The sequence below is a fragment of the Catharus ustulatus genome, chromosome 1, assembly GCF_009819885.2.
Source record: "Catharus ustulatus isolate bCatUst1 chromosome 1, bCatUst1.pri.v2, whole genome shotgun sequence".
Taxonomy (NCBI): Eukaryota; Metazoa; Chordata; class Aves; order Passeriformes; family Turdidae; genus Catharus; species Catharus ustulatus.
This window is the reverse complement of record NC_046221.1, coordinates 32,840,873-32,854,440: the sequence shown is the minus strand read 5'-3', so window position 1 is coordinate 32,854,440 and position 13,568 is coordinate 32,840,873. Positions and strand designations below refer to the sequence as shown.

At 38.9% G+C, this 13,568-nt stretch overlaps 1 pseudogene; it reads right to left on the bottom strand.

Moving 5' to 3' along the window:
- Positions 1-5,158: 5,158 nt before the first annotated feature.
- The window catches only part of LOC117006824, a 37,126-nt pseudogene continuing 28,716 nt past the window's right edge, over positions 5,159-13,568 (bottom strand).

The following is a 13,568-nucleotide window of genomic DNA, read 5'->3' as shown; positions in this document are numbered from 1 at the left end:
GCTACTGCAAAACCTGACTGCTTGAAAATCCAGATTAAAAAAATCTCTTAATTCTTAGATTTTGCCCACCTAATTATACCTCATTATATCTCATGCCTAATCACAGAATCACTGTATTCTAAGTTGGAAGGGACCCACAGTACAGGTATTCTCAAGTACTTCCTTTATTCTTGGTATGTCTCCCCAAAAAGCTTTGTAAGCATTATGACCCAGCAAATAAAACATTCATAATTCTTTATATCTGTTTATTTAGAATTGGCAACTTTCAGTCAAGGTAGAAGAAGAAAACAGGATAAAGATTATTTTTGTGGAGGTTTTTGTTTGTTTTGGTTTTGTTGGTGGCTTTTGGGGGAGTTAGGTTGTGGTGTTTTTTTGGGTTTTTTTTTTTCAAATTGCAGTTGTTTAGATTACTTGATCCAGGTTGCTAGCATGTGCTAACTACTATTCTGCACCTCTGAGAACTGCAAAAAAATTCTAGAAGTTCATTTTTGTGAAATTTATAGTTTCTGGAATAGTCTTTAAGCTTCTGAACCTCAGTTGGATTAGAGCTGCTGCTTTGCCACAATGCAGACCTTGTTCAGACATACTTAACAGTTATTTAAATGCAGGATTTATTATAAATGTATCTATTATATAAATATTATAAATATATATAAATATTAAATATTTACTATTTACTGATTAGAACACCAAGCTGGTATGAAATTTAAAGTTCCAGTGACTAATGCCAGCAATCTAGCACCATACCTAAGCTTCTTGATGCTATTCATAGGGTCACAATGCTTTAGTGCAACTCTTGGTGCAACTTGAATGCCTAATAGAGTCCCTGAAAACTAGGAGACCAAGCAATTTATTTCTTACCTTGCATGGGAGGCACACAGATACAGGCTCCTTCCCTTGCTGGGTCATACTCCTTGGTCTTTTTGGTAGCATCTGCACACCTTATCCATCCTGCTGTGCATTAACAGCATTAAAACAAACAAGTGCTTTCAATAATTCAATATCCTGACAGTAATTTTAATATCAGAACTGTCAACCTCTTGGGCCATTATGCTCAAGCCTGAGACTGTGTGGGGTCTGCCCTTCTCCAGAGAATGGTGGCAGCCCAGCCAGTGTCCTGTTAGGAGCTCCTGGCCACCTTTCTGCTAGCTAAGTGAAGCATTTAGCTCAGTGCCATTGGTGACCATGCAGAATTTCAGCTTCTCTGTTACCAAGCACTCCTGTGGTGTTCAGGATAAATGCAAACATACATTCACAGATTCACAGAATATTCTGAGTGGGAAGGGACCAACAAGAATCATTAAGTCCAATTCCTAAATGAGTGATCCATATGGAAACTGAGCCCACAAACCTTGGTGTTACTAGCACCATCCTCTAACCAACTCAGCTAATATGCTGTGATTGTGACAAGAAATGAGATGTACTGCTTATTCACTACACTGCTGAAAGTTTTCCATCCCCCACTATTGCAGCAACTACACAAAGAGGATTGGGAGACTTGATTTATTTTTCTCCTTAGCCCCATAACTCTTTATAGAAGAAAATAGAATGATACCATGAGATATGCGCTGAATTAGTTAAATAAAAATGGTAGAAAAACTTGCACTCTTAAGCCTTTTTTAAGCTATAAAATTCAAGATCTATTTCCTAGCTGCTTTGTCTTCACACTTCTGAGTAGCCTGAAGACAAGTTTGGATTGTTCCCTCTGCTTTCAGGAAAGGATTATTCTGATGTTAAGATGATTTTTATATTTTTATTTAAACTGTGATTAACTCTCCAAACAGCATCACAAACATAGCTAACACCAGTACTTAAAGAAAAATGTCTGGCATTGAAACCATATGCTTGGTGCCCTACACCCATCACTGTTGATGTGTCAGAAAGCATTGAGGATGGAACAAGCCAGAAAGCCTCACCACTGTTGGCAGCACAAGGTCTTGTGTCCAGATGTCAAGTTCTGGACACCTCATGAGAAAATCAGTAACCCTAAAAAAGAAGCATCAATAACTCCTGCCTTAACTGTGAACTACTATTTTAGACAAAATAAACTACAGATTTCAAGTGTAAAGGGTCCTTTTGTCTACAAAGAAAGTACATTGCTGAAGCCACCAATAAGTATAAGCTTATGTAAGTATAAGGTGATTGTTTCAATGGAATCTGTGGTTTCCCTCATGTAAGTATGTCTGAAATCAGTTGTAGAGGGTATCAGCATGGTTGCTGGCAGCAGAGAATTGTGAGTATGCTCAGTCCTGTTAAATCTGTGTCCTGTTTGGGGAGAAACATGAACTTCACCATGAGAAACTACCAGAATTTGCTAACAGTTGGTGGCTTCTTAAATGCAAATTGTCTGATACCATCTTCTTTGGTATTTAAACTTCCAATAAGCCAGAGCAAAGTGCACATCAGGAACATAAAGGATTCTGACAGAGGCTCTGAATAATGGCATAATGCAGCATACATTGCCATGAGGTATCAGAAGAATTTCCTGTTCCAAACAATGCCTGTTTCATCCATGTCTAACCACTGCTGATGGCAGGCTAAGGGAAAGGAATCCCACAAGATGCTGAACACACAAGCCTGGTTCTTGGGACAAAGGGAGGTGACAGAGCCGTCGATTTAGCAAAGTGCTTGGCGTTTCTGCAAAACCCACTTCAAAGGAAAACTGATTTTCATTAGGACAAAAATTGGGAGAAATATGAATGGAACAAGGCTGCTGGGCTTAAATCACTGGAATGGCTCTGCATAGCTGCTAAACCCTGTCACTTACCAGTGGGCAAAACTGTGTTTAGATGGATATGCTGGTTTAGTCCATGTGTCTGGCACAACATCACAGAAGAGTGTGTATTGCAGCACTTCCATGTGAGCAGAAAACATCAGCTCTGCCTTTGGAGAAAAATAAAAAGCATACATAAAGAATAACTATTCTTTCATTTCCAAAAAAGCCACAAAAAGCCCTGAAATAAGTAATTTGCCTTCAAATGGAGGTACAGCTGTTTCAAAGACCTATGGATCTCTGAAAGGAAAAGGCTGATCACCTTACTCTTCAAAGCAAACAATAGCATAGGGTCTCCAGGCAATAGTCTTCCTGCATGATTTCTGCTTTGTTAGGCTTCTCAGGAAGCATTTCCAGAATATCATCCCAGACATTCTTAACCTGTCTAGGATAATACAACAGAGCCAATAGAAATCTCAGCAATCAACTCTTTGTGACTCATCTCCTCTCAAGTCTGATTTCTTCAGAAGAGCACAAATACCTCATTTTCTTAGACAAAAACCAGAGATGCTCCCTCCATCACCTTTGCTGTCTTCTTGGCTACACTATTGAGAGGAATGACTGCAAACCAATTAACACTTAGCAGCTCTATTTAGCTTTACATTTTCAGGTAACATTGACCCTTGAATCCTACTAACACATTGTCCCTGGACTTGGGATGACTGCTATTACTAGGATATACCCTGGAATTGTCTTGATTTACAGTTAAGTGTGATCAGTAGTTTGTATTTCTCTAGTACCTAATAGCTTCCATCATCCCTTCCACCACCCACAGTCCTTGCTGTCTCAGGCATTAGCCAGAGCATAGCACAGGCACTCATATGTCTCATCCCCAAAAAGACTCTCTCTCCCTGCAGGCCTGCTCTGGAACTGAGACAGAACATAAATGAAGAACAATTCATAACAGCACTAATGAGCAGGAATTAAATCACTGCATCAATGCAGCTCAGCCTCTGTTTCAGCCCTAGGTTTGGCAGACTTAATGATGAATGCCATATGTTATAGTCCAGACTCCCTAAAGTGGGTGGGAACTGAGTGTGAAAAGCACAAGCTCCCCCCAGGAGATGAAGCAATGTTTGGCTATTTGCATGCAGAGTTGTCACATTTCCTTTTGCAAAGCCTCCATGATCTGATAGTGATAAGAGGGGGGAAAAGAACAGTGTTCAGAGGAAAAGGAGGGAGTAAAGAAAGGTATGGAGAAATGCAGAACTGGAGCGGCAGTCACAGGCAACAATAACTAACTCTGGTAAGGTAAGGAGCTGAAGGCTCAGTCTTATATGCCAGGCTTTGGGGCATCTGGACATAGTTTCTCAGATCTACATTCAGAAAGGAAGGTGCAGAAGATGGCAAGATCTGAAAACAGAACTAGCTGAGATATGTGATTTCATTTTCTTTCCCTGCTCCTTTATTCATTTAATCCCTTAAGCACAGCACCAATGATGCTTCATGCTTAAAACTCATCCTTTTAAAATTTTCTGGAATGAGTTTGGCTATGTATCTGTGTGTCTGACATATATTGACTATGAACAGAACTAGAATGTCACAGACAACTCCATATTAAGCGACAAAGCTTATCCTGGTATTAGGGCTGGTCCCTTTAACCCAGCATCTGATAGTTTATCAGTATTAATGTTATTGTTCTGCTAGACTCCAGGTTCTGTGGTGAGGTGCTGAGTCTGAGAGCTGGTCAAACACCCTCTGTGGCCAGGATTCACCTCTTCAGACTACCCAAAAACTACAACTCCCTGAAAACCTCCTCTTCCTCTACTGCTTGCAAGGGAAGTCTTGGAGCAGCCACAAGGCTCCTGCTCAGATCAAGTGCCCAGGAAGGGAAGCAATGGGAGAGCCTGTGCTTGGACTGCTCTTCCTGGCAAGGAAAGCCTGCACACCACTGCTAGACTGTGCTGTGAATGCAGCAGAAAAAGTCAGCATTGCAGGCTGGGAGGGATTTCCTATGTCTGGCACAAGTGAGAAGGTGTAGGAAAGCTACCCTAGGGAGTTTTGTCATGCAGGAGATGGGAACAAAAGATAGAGGTCAAGACAAGACCCGCCAATTCAACCAACCACATCTTTTTTCTAGTAAGTTTTTGTTGCTGTACTTGCCTATAAAAGTATACCAAAAAAAAAAAAAAGAGAGATAGGTTCATACCTTGTTTCCCATGCCACAATAAATTCAATGTGAAAAAGAAATCAATCCAAATGTCTTCCCAGTGTATTACCCCTTGGCCAGGCTGGTGCATTATCACAACCATTAACACTCATCTGATCTTTTCTGATTTAATGCCTTTTTTCCCCTCAGAAATTAAGGCTATTGCTGAAATAACACAGTAAGATGTGAATCTCACCTGTCATTAACAGCACTGACAACACACTAGATGAAGAACTTCACCTCTCAATGAAACTGGTCTGATCCCTCTCCCATGTATACATGGGTTGCTTTTCCAAAGGAATTTTGAAGAGATTATCTGATGTTGACAAGAATCCCATCTCAGCATCGGGGTGCAGTCCATACAGTACAGGGCTTTCAGATGGAAGCATTTCTTCTATGTATTTATGGAATCCATCATTATCCAGGTTTGGTGGTAACATGGTGCCAAGTTCCCCTTCAAGCTGTAGGAAAAGAATCAATAATGTTATTGGTAATGCTGGCATCAGGAAACATTCTGCTGTATCTACAAAGTTTCAGAAATTTGTTTGAAATCTGTGGCGTGACAGCTGCATGTTCTGATACAATGGAACAAGGGTTACCACAGTATTCCCAGCATTTGCATAATTTTCTCAATTTTCTGGGGGATTGCTTCTTACTTCATGAGAATGCTTTGCATTTATTTTAAGGACTGTCACTACTGAAGCAAGTGTATTTTAAGTGTATTATAAGTACTGAAAGTCTGCATCACCTCAGCAGCCCAGCAAGGATTCTTGTGCCATTTTGTTACTCCATCTCTCCAAGTGTAGGAATCTTGCATGGTTTTTTTGTATGGCTTCTTCGGCCTCAATGAGATAGACAGTGGTGATAATTTTAACAGGATAAAAAATTAAGGTCTCAATCAGCTCAGTATTGAGCCAAATACTGTGAACTGCTGTTCCTATAGAGCAGGAAGATCCTAACTCTGTCAGAATATGTTAAGATAAGACTTGGGACTTTGGAGCAGATCAAGATTTATGTAGACAGGACTTTGGTGAGATGTACTCTCAGTGGGCTGACCTCCTAAATAAAATAAAAAGTAATAAATAAAATAAGAATAAAAACTGTAGCAGTCACATTTATTTTCCAGACTTCCCCATCTCCTGTGCTGTAAGAACTTCACTGAATTCAAAGAATTTCTCTGAACTTATTGTCATAGAGCTGTCTGCAATTTAAAAGAGGCTTGAAGTTGTTTTGCTGAAAAATATTTCTAGCTCTAAGTGGTACTTTTCACAAAAGCTATTTCTTCCTAATGCAGGGTCCACTCCACAAAATCACAATAACATTTAACAGCTTCTGGCATTTAGAACAGTCTACAACAAGCTGCTGCTCAAAATAACACCAGTAAGCACTTATTTCTGAAGTCATTTTGGTTCTGCAACCAGCCATTTACCTGTGCCTGAACTTGCACCACTAACCTCACCCACAATAAGCTGTATCTTAAGACGCCACTTTGAAGTAGTGCTGAGGTTTTGAAAAAAGCCCTGTTATTTACCTCGAGTGGAAGATCAATTCTGTCAGACAATCTGTACTTACCAGTCTCTCTGCTGGCACTTAAATCACGTTTTACTGCATCTGTGGGAGTCGTGTGTACAGAGGGAGGCTGTGGGTTACTGAGGCACATAGCAGGAGCTTGCTGCCCTTCTGTCTTTATGACTGGTGAGGTCTATCAAGGCTGAGGCATAGTGGGTTATTCTAATGGACCCCGTGGAATGAATTTGTAGCTAAAAAAACTCATCATAAGGCAAGAAGTTAAAAAGAGAAGGTAATCTCCCCAGTGAATACAAAGCCCCACTGCTGATGAAGGACCATCCTATTTACATTCATTTGGCTGCCAGTCACTGAATGATTTTCTGGCTTTGCTGGTAATTCTGGGCTTTAACTTTTTCCAATTACAGCAAGAACCTAAGAAAGATACCTCACTGTTTAAAATACCAGTGGATCTGCGCTAAGGGTTGGGTCCTTAAACTTTCCAAAGGCCATACAAATAGCAGTGATTCTGTTCAGGTTTCACCACCTATACTTATTTTGCAATTATTTGAATGAAAGTTCAGGCTTGTGAAGGTTAATGGACTACCTAAAGTAGTAAAGCAGTAATTCTTTACTTATCCATAGGCTAGAGGCAGAGCTGGAGCTGGCAGGATGAGCTTCCCACCATGCCCCCATGACCTCAGCTGTCATGTGGAGAAATCAGCCTCTTTTGAGGTCAGGAGTACAGTGGTGTTTAGCCTTTCCATCTCCATGGCAACTTACTCTTGGGCTTCTTCTGAGCAGTTACTTCCAATTGCCTTCATCTGAGGGTGGCTCTTTGACATATGAAATCCTGCTTCTTTGGGACCAAGGAGACACCAGCCTGCTCCTCTCGCTCACAGCCAAAAGGTAGGCTTCAGCCCACTGCCAGGGGTGAAAGGGGCACTTTTCCCTGCTTAGCCTGGCTCCACAAATGGCCTGCTCACACGTAGCATGATAATTTTTATTTTTTTTTCACACATAAATGAGCTTTTTGCCTTTGGACAATGAAAAATAATAAGTCTGGAAAGGGCGCTTGAAAGATCTCTTGGCTGGTTTTGGCAAATTGAGTACAATCAGTTCTCTAAAGTGGCTTATTCAGCAGCTAAAGAGAAGCATATAGGGGTTTAAAATATTTATATATATATATACACATATATATATACATACATATAAAACATATATATAATATTATACATTTATATTGTATGTGTGTACATATATACACACACCCCATGTATTTGTTAGAACTATGTATATGAAAACAGATTAAAGCAGTTTCCATGCAAAACTTCTTAGAACTAAAGTTAAAGCAACATTTTCGTTTTGAAGCCACCAAACTTGTAGCATTTGCTGCTGATTAGAAGCAACTTTGGCAATCTGGGCCTTTGGAGTCATGGATGCTTCACACACACTTCTGTCCAGGATGAAAACTCAATAATGAAATTTGAATAATTCAGTATGTCAGCTGGTGATAACCTGGCAAAGCTACAGAAACAGATGTGTGAGACGGTAGTGGAAAATTAAAAACAGTCTTACAAGCTATTTTCCCTGTTTTAGGAAGAGTGGGATGCAAGGAAATGTATAACATTTCCATTATTTTTTTGAGGAGGAAAATGTGCAAAGAGTAAGTGAAAACTCTAAGGACAGTGCCATTCTGGACTGCTAAAAGTGGTGAGTCTATCAGTTACACTGGTTAAAGTGCAGTTCCATAAGAGAGAATTTCCCATGCCTGCCTAAAACCTTCTAAATGGAAGCCCCTTTAAACAGTTTTCTTAGGAAAAGGGAAACCTAAGTGTATCCAATGTCATTAAGCTCACTATACAAGCACTGTTGTGAAGCACTGAATTCAAGTTACAAATTAATGATACTTGCAAAAGTAGACAAGCAGTATGTCAACTCATAAACCCTTTCAGCCAAAATCTGCTCATGATGAACCATCGACAAATTTATTCCCTCACAGCCAGACAAGACCTTACCCCAGGTGGGGCTGCCTGGATGAGAAAGCGTGTGGTTTTCTCTTTCCCTTAGGTTAAATATACTGGGTACCTGTTCAGTAGCTTTAGGTATTAAAAATGAAAATGCTCACCGGGATTTTCAGGCTGAGGAATTCCTGCAGACAGATCCAGCAGAGCCTGCAGTCCCAGGCATCCTGTGATGTGGCCACCTTACATGATCTCACTGAGGAGGTTATGCAAGTCTTCCTCTGGAACCCACCTGAGGAATAGAACGAAACAAGTCAGCTGCTTAAAGGATTTACCTAAGCTGTTCAGAATAAATGCTGTTAAGAGACAAAAGAAATCCAGCTACTTCCTTTTAGAAAGCTCCATGGTTATACATTTGTATTGATGGATTTGGTTTGTTCAGCAAATAACATTTAAAGCAGATTTCTTTTATTTCAATCCAGTGACAGGTATCTGAGCAAAAATAGCAAATTTGTGACTAAAATTCAGTAATAGTGTAAGACATATTATCCAAGCCTTATGTTTTCTCCCTTAGCCCTTATAAAAAACTTTAGAGAAAACCACGTTTTCAAAACACTACATGATATGAGAGAACATAACTTTGTGAACAAGTGCATGTATTTTCCCATAGAGATCTTTAAAAATATAATCCTCATGAGTGACAGGAAGGTAACCTACTGTGCCTTTCTTGGAGGAGAAATAAAAAACATGTATCTGATTGCAGTCTTTCATATCTTCTCACTAGGGAACGTTTAGTTACTGAAATTCTACATTATTTGAAATTGGGAAGTATTCAAGAACTTTGGTAAAAATTGAATTAATATTAATCCCATTACTGCTACATCATATAAGCATTAATTTTATCATAGAATTCTAGTCATAATGTCACAGAGAAAGCATGTGGTTAAGGGTGGTAAAACATTTTATTCAAGGAACCACTGTCTTTCCCTTTTATTTGGCTTCACAGCATTTGAAGCTTCTTTTTGCTCCCCTTTGGTTTGCAAAATATGCCAGTTTGTGATGAAACCTTTGCAGACAGGAACCTTTACGCCCTTGGGGGCAGTATTTGCCTCCCAACAGTTTGAATAAAAACTTAATTATAGCCTTTAAATATTGCATGATGTGACAGAACAGAACAAGTAAAATAGCTGCAGCTATTTCAGCCTGCTTGCTACATAAACTTGTATGCAGCGATTTGATTATGTGAAATGCTAATCCATCTTTATTTTAAACTGGTTCAAAGAAAATGAAAAATGAATTTAAAAAAACCTAAACCACTGGAATATAATATGCAGTGCTGCATGGTGTGATGAGAAGGCTGGACAGAGAATGCCTGTGAAAAATGCCAGCAACTTGGATTTAGAATGAAAGGTTCTTGCAGTCAGAATAAACCTTTCTCTTTGTTGGCAACAAAAACTCATTTAACGTTTTTCTAATTTCATATATGTTTATCTCAAGAAATTGCCTTTTCCTTTGTCTTTGGAAGAGTATCAATATTCTAATTCAGTACAAGCTCATTCAGCTGCACACTTCTGGGACATTGATTATACTGGGATAATCAAAGCTGGTGATATAAAAGGGACATTTTTGTGAGTGTGAGAAAACTGCAGAGTTTGCATTAGAAATGTTTTGGGCTGTCAGGTTCACATAATTGCCGCTGTACTCTATACAAAACTGATCTGCTGTACCCAAAAAACCCACAGAGATATATCTGCGTGGGTGGATAATGGAGAGGACAGAATCCACTTCCCCCCACAATAATATTCAGTGACAACTCCTTGAACACATATGGGGAGGGCAAGAGTAGGACAATGAAGCAGGATCAGGCATCCTGTACTTCATGTGAAGAGACCTTAACCATTGTAGGTTAATGTGCTGTCCTAGCATCAGGAAAAACTGAGATACAAGATTAAATATTCTTGGGAAAACACCATAAACTGGTGGAAGCTATAACAGAGTGATGGCAATTTCCACTAGCTGAAGGGCTAGCTCAAGTCACTCAATTCATGCTTTCTGGTCAATGCTTAATTGTCTCCAGAAGGTTGCTCTCAAAGGACAATAAATTGGAAGATTATATACATATGATCTATGTGTATGTATATATGCCCAAGGTCATAGACATGCATGTGTACATAGGAACTCACATTTTAAAAAAATCCTATTGTCTGGTTTCTCTCTTCAATATCTACATTTAAGAAATCCTTACGAAGCCACAGGGTAATGAATCACTAGGCAGCACAATGAGAAAGGCCAACAAGCAATATTACCAGGAGGAGAGAAGAAATAATTCTTGCTCTTACAGACCTTTCTAGTATTCCCTGCCATCAGAATCCTCCCTCTCATTAATTAGCAAAATGAATTATGCAGATTATGAATGGTGGTTTGAAAAGAACAGCTTAAAGCAGCAAGATTTATTAGCAAAGAAAACTAAGGGTTGGAATAAGCTGATTTCATAGACTTGTTTTCTAAATGGGAAGCATTATTAAATCATCATAATAAAATTAAGCAATTATTTCACTATGATATCAAAAGGAGAAACAGCTTGATGTCCTACTAACTAAATAAAGGTTAGTAGGGGTATGAAGACAAAAAGAAAATTAATTTCTCAGAGTAAATACAAGCTGGAAGATATGGAGAAAACCATATCCCCAAGGGGTGATACTTCTGTCTCTCTTTTTTTTTTCTTTAAAAATATCTCTCAGATTTATTTAAATTACTAAAATGGGAGGATCTATTTATTCAATAATATCCTATATCATTCAGTAACAACTAATTACTGATGCCCTTTATTTAGGCATTTCACATTTCCACATACAGAACTTGCACGAATGACCTCAACTCACTATTTAAACCGTACAAGTATGAAATATACTGTAGCTCAGAAAAACATCACTCTTGTATCCTTAACTTTGATTCAAGGGGAACATTACAGAGAAAGTCACAACAAGGTGGCATCCTTAATACATAATAATGACACATTCAGGAAATGCACCATTATTTATACATGTGACGTGCTGTAAATTGCTTCCATCATCAGAACTAATTGTAGTGATTATTAATGCAGTGTTATGAACTGTCAGAATTGCTGTTTGTAATTACATTTGTGCAAATGCTTCATTACCTGCCTAATGAATTTGGCATATATGCACATGTAAACCCCTGTTTTTGTTAACGTAATGAAGGGCATTTTTTTCCCCCTTAGCTACCGATGTGGAACTGGTTTGACCTATATTACAAAGTTCAAGCATCCACTGCCAGAAAAAAAAAAAACCACAACCCCCTAGTCCCTTTGATCTGATTTATTTTCATACTCACCAACAGCATCATGCAGTGCCAGCTACTGAAATAACAGCTTCAGGGAAAGAGCTGCGTCCCCGTTACTCAGTATAAACGCATGATTGAGCGGAAATGTGTTCACCTGGCCACTTCTTACCTTCTCGTGGGCCTCTGAACTGTTGCTGAGGACAGTGACACAGACGGAGATCTCAGGTGCTGATCGATCAGGTACCTTCCATTCCAGCCCCGAGGGCCAAACTTCACCCTCCCAGGAGCACAAGTGTGAAAATTGCACAGAGGAAAAAGGATGCTTTTAAATTCCCCTTCCTTGGCATGCTGATCAAGGGTATCCTGTCAAAGAAAAAAGGAGTAACTTATACACTAACAGTAGTGAGCATTGCCCAGAGCTGTGCCAAAAGGGAGCACTCTTGAGGCTGGAGTTGGAAGGAAAGTGAGAAACCGAGATGCAAAATTGTTGATAGTGACATTTTAATTCCCAAATGTCCCTTAGGAAAGGAGAACTGCTGTGCTACTGAAAACAACAACAGAGACTTTACCTAGAAGTCTATAAATATTACTTATCTAACCACTAAAGCTTCTTAGCTAAATCATTCACAGACTTTATCCCAAGTAGAAAATTTACTAGTTTAACATTTATTAAAAAGCCTTCAAACTCGTTGAAATTTTACACTATTTCCCAAAGAGTCATGAGAGTTTGAAATTGAAATGTAATATTTTTCTTTTTGCCTCCATTATTTATAGTGTTAGAGAATTTCAGCTAGATGATATTCAGCACAGGGCTTCAGCTGGTTTTTAAATTATTTGGCATTTACATGTAAAACCTGCAGAAATTAATCCTTATGTCTCTGACATTTTTCTATATTTTGTCCTTTAGTTTAAGAAGCAATAAGCATAACAAAATTAATATTGATACCCTTGAAAATAATGATGCGTGGAGGGAATATCAGAGGTATAAACTCTCATCTTTCAATAGGAAATAGATCATCTTGAGCTGAACAACATGTAGCAGAATCTGGGCACGTGAAGCATTTTATGTCTGACAAAAAAACCTCCTTAAATCGGAATGCTGAGTTCAACCATGAAAAATACAACACAAGTTCCTACCCTGAATAAAACCACAACCCCATGAAATGTATTCCATCTGGATTAGGCATACTTTGATTTTCTTATTGTAATTAAAAAGAAAAAATACCTTAAGCAGAAATATATTAAAGACAGTGTTTGCACAGGAATTTGTGGTAAGCCACAAACATCCTTGGCTCAGAATAGTGGATAAGAGAGTTCTCTCAAGTATGCAGCTTAGAAATTGGTTAATTCGAATATATACATAAATTTTCTTTTACAAACACAGACCGAAGCAGGATAACAATGTATATGAATCACCTTATTAAAAACTTTGTCTAAATTTTTCAGCTTTCCATTAAAAGTATTATAATAGTAAGTTATAAAAAAACTGAAACAGAACAAAATGCTGTATTAATCGTCAGCTGCTCAGCTACAAAACCACAGCTATTCTTCCTTTCTCATAAATATCTTTCTAAATCATCCCACACTATCAAAATAAATCCATTTGTAGCTCTGACACAGCTTTTTTTTTTTTTTTTGCTTTCCTTTTATTTCCCCCACCCGGCATTGGCTAGTACTCCTTTTTAAAGGAACTCTTACCCTTCTCACATCCCAGCTCTGCCCTCGTGTGTGCTGTGCTCAAGTAGCTACATGTGAATACCTTGCTGGGAGGCGAAAGTGTGCAGTTACAGCTGCCTTCATCATGGTCTGCTTTGCTGATGTGAACAAGCTGACTGCTCCAGCACTGCACTGCTGCAGGGAAGCTGACTCACAC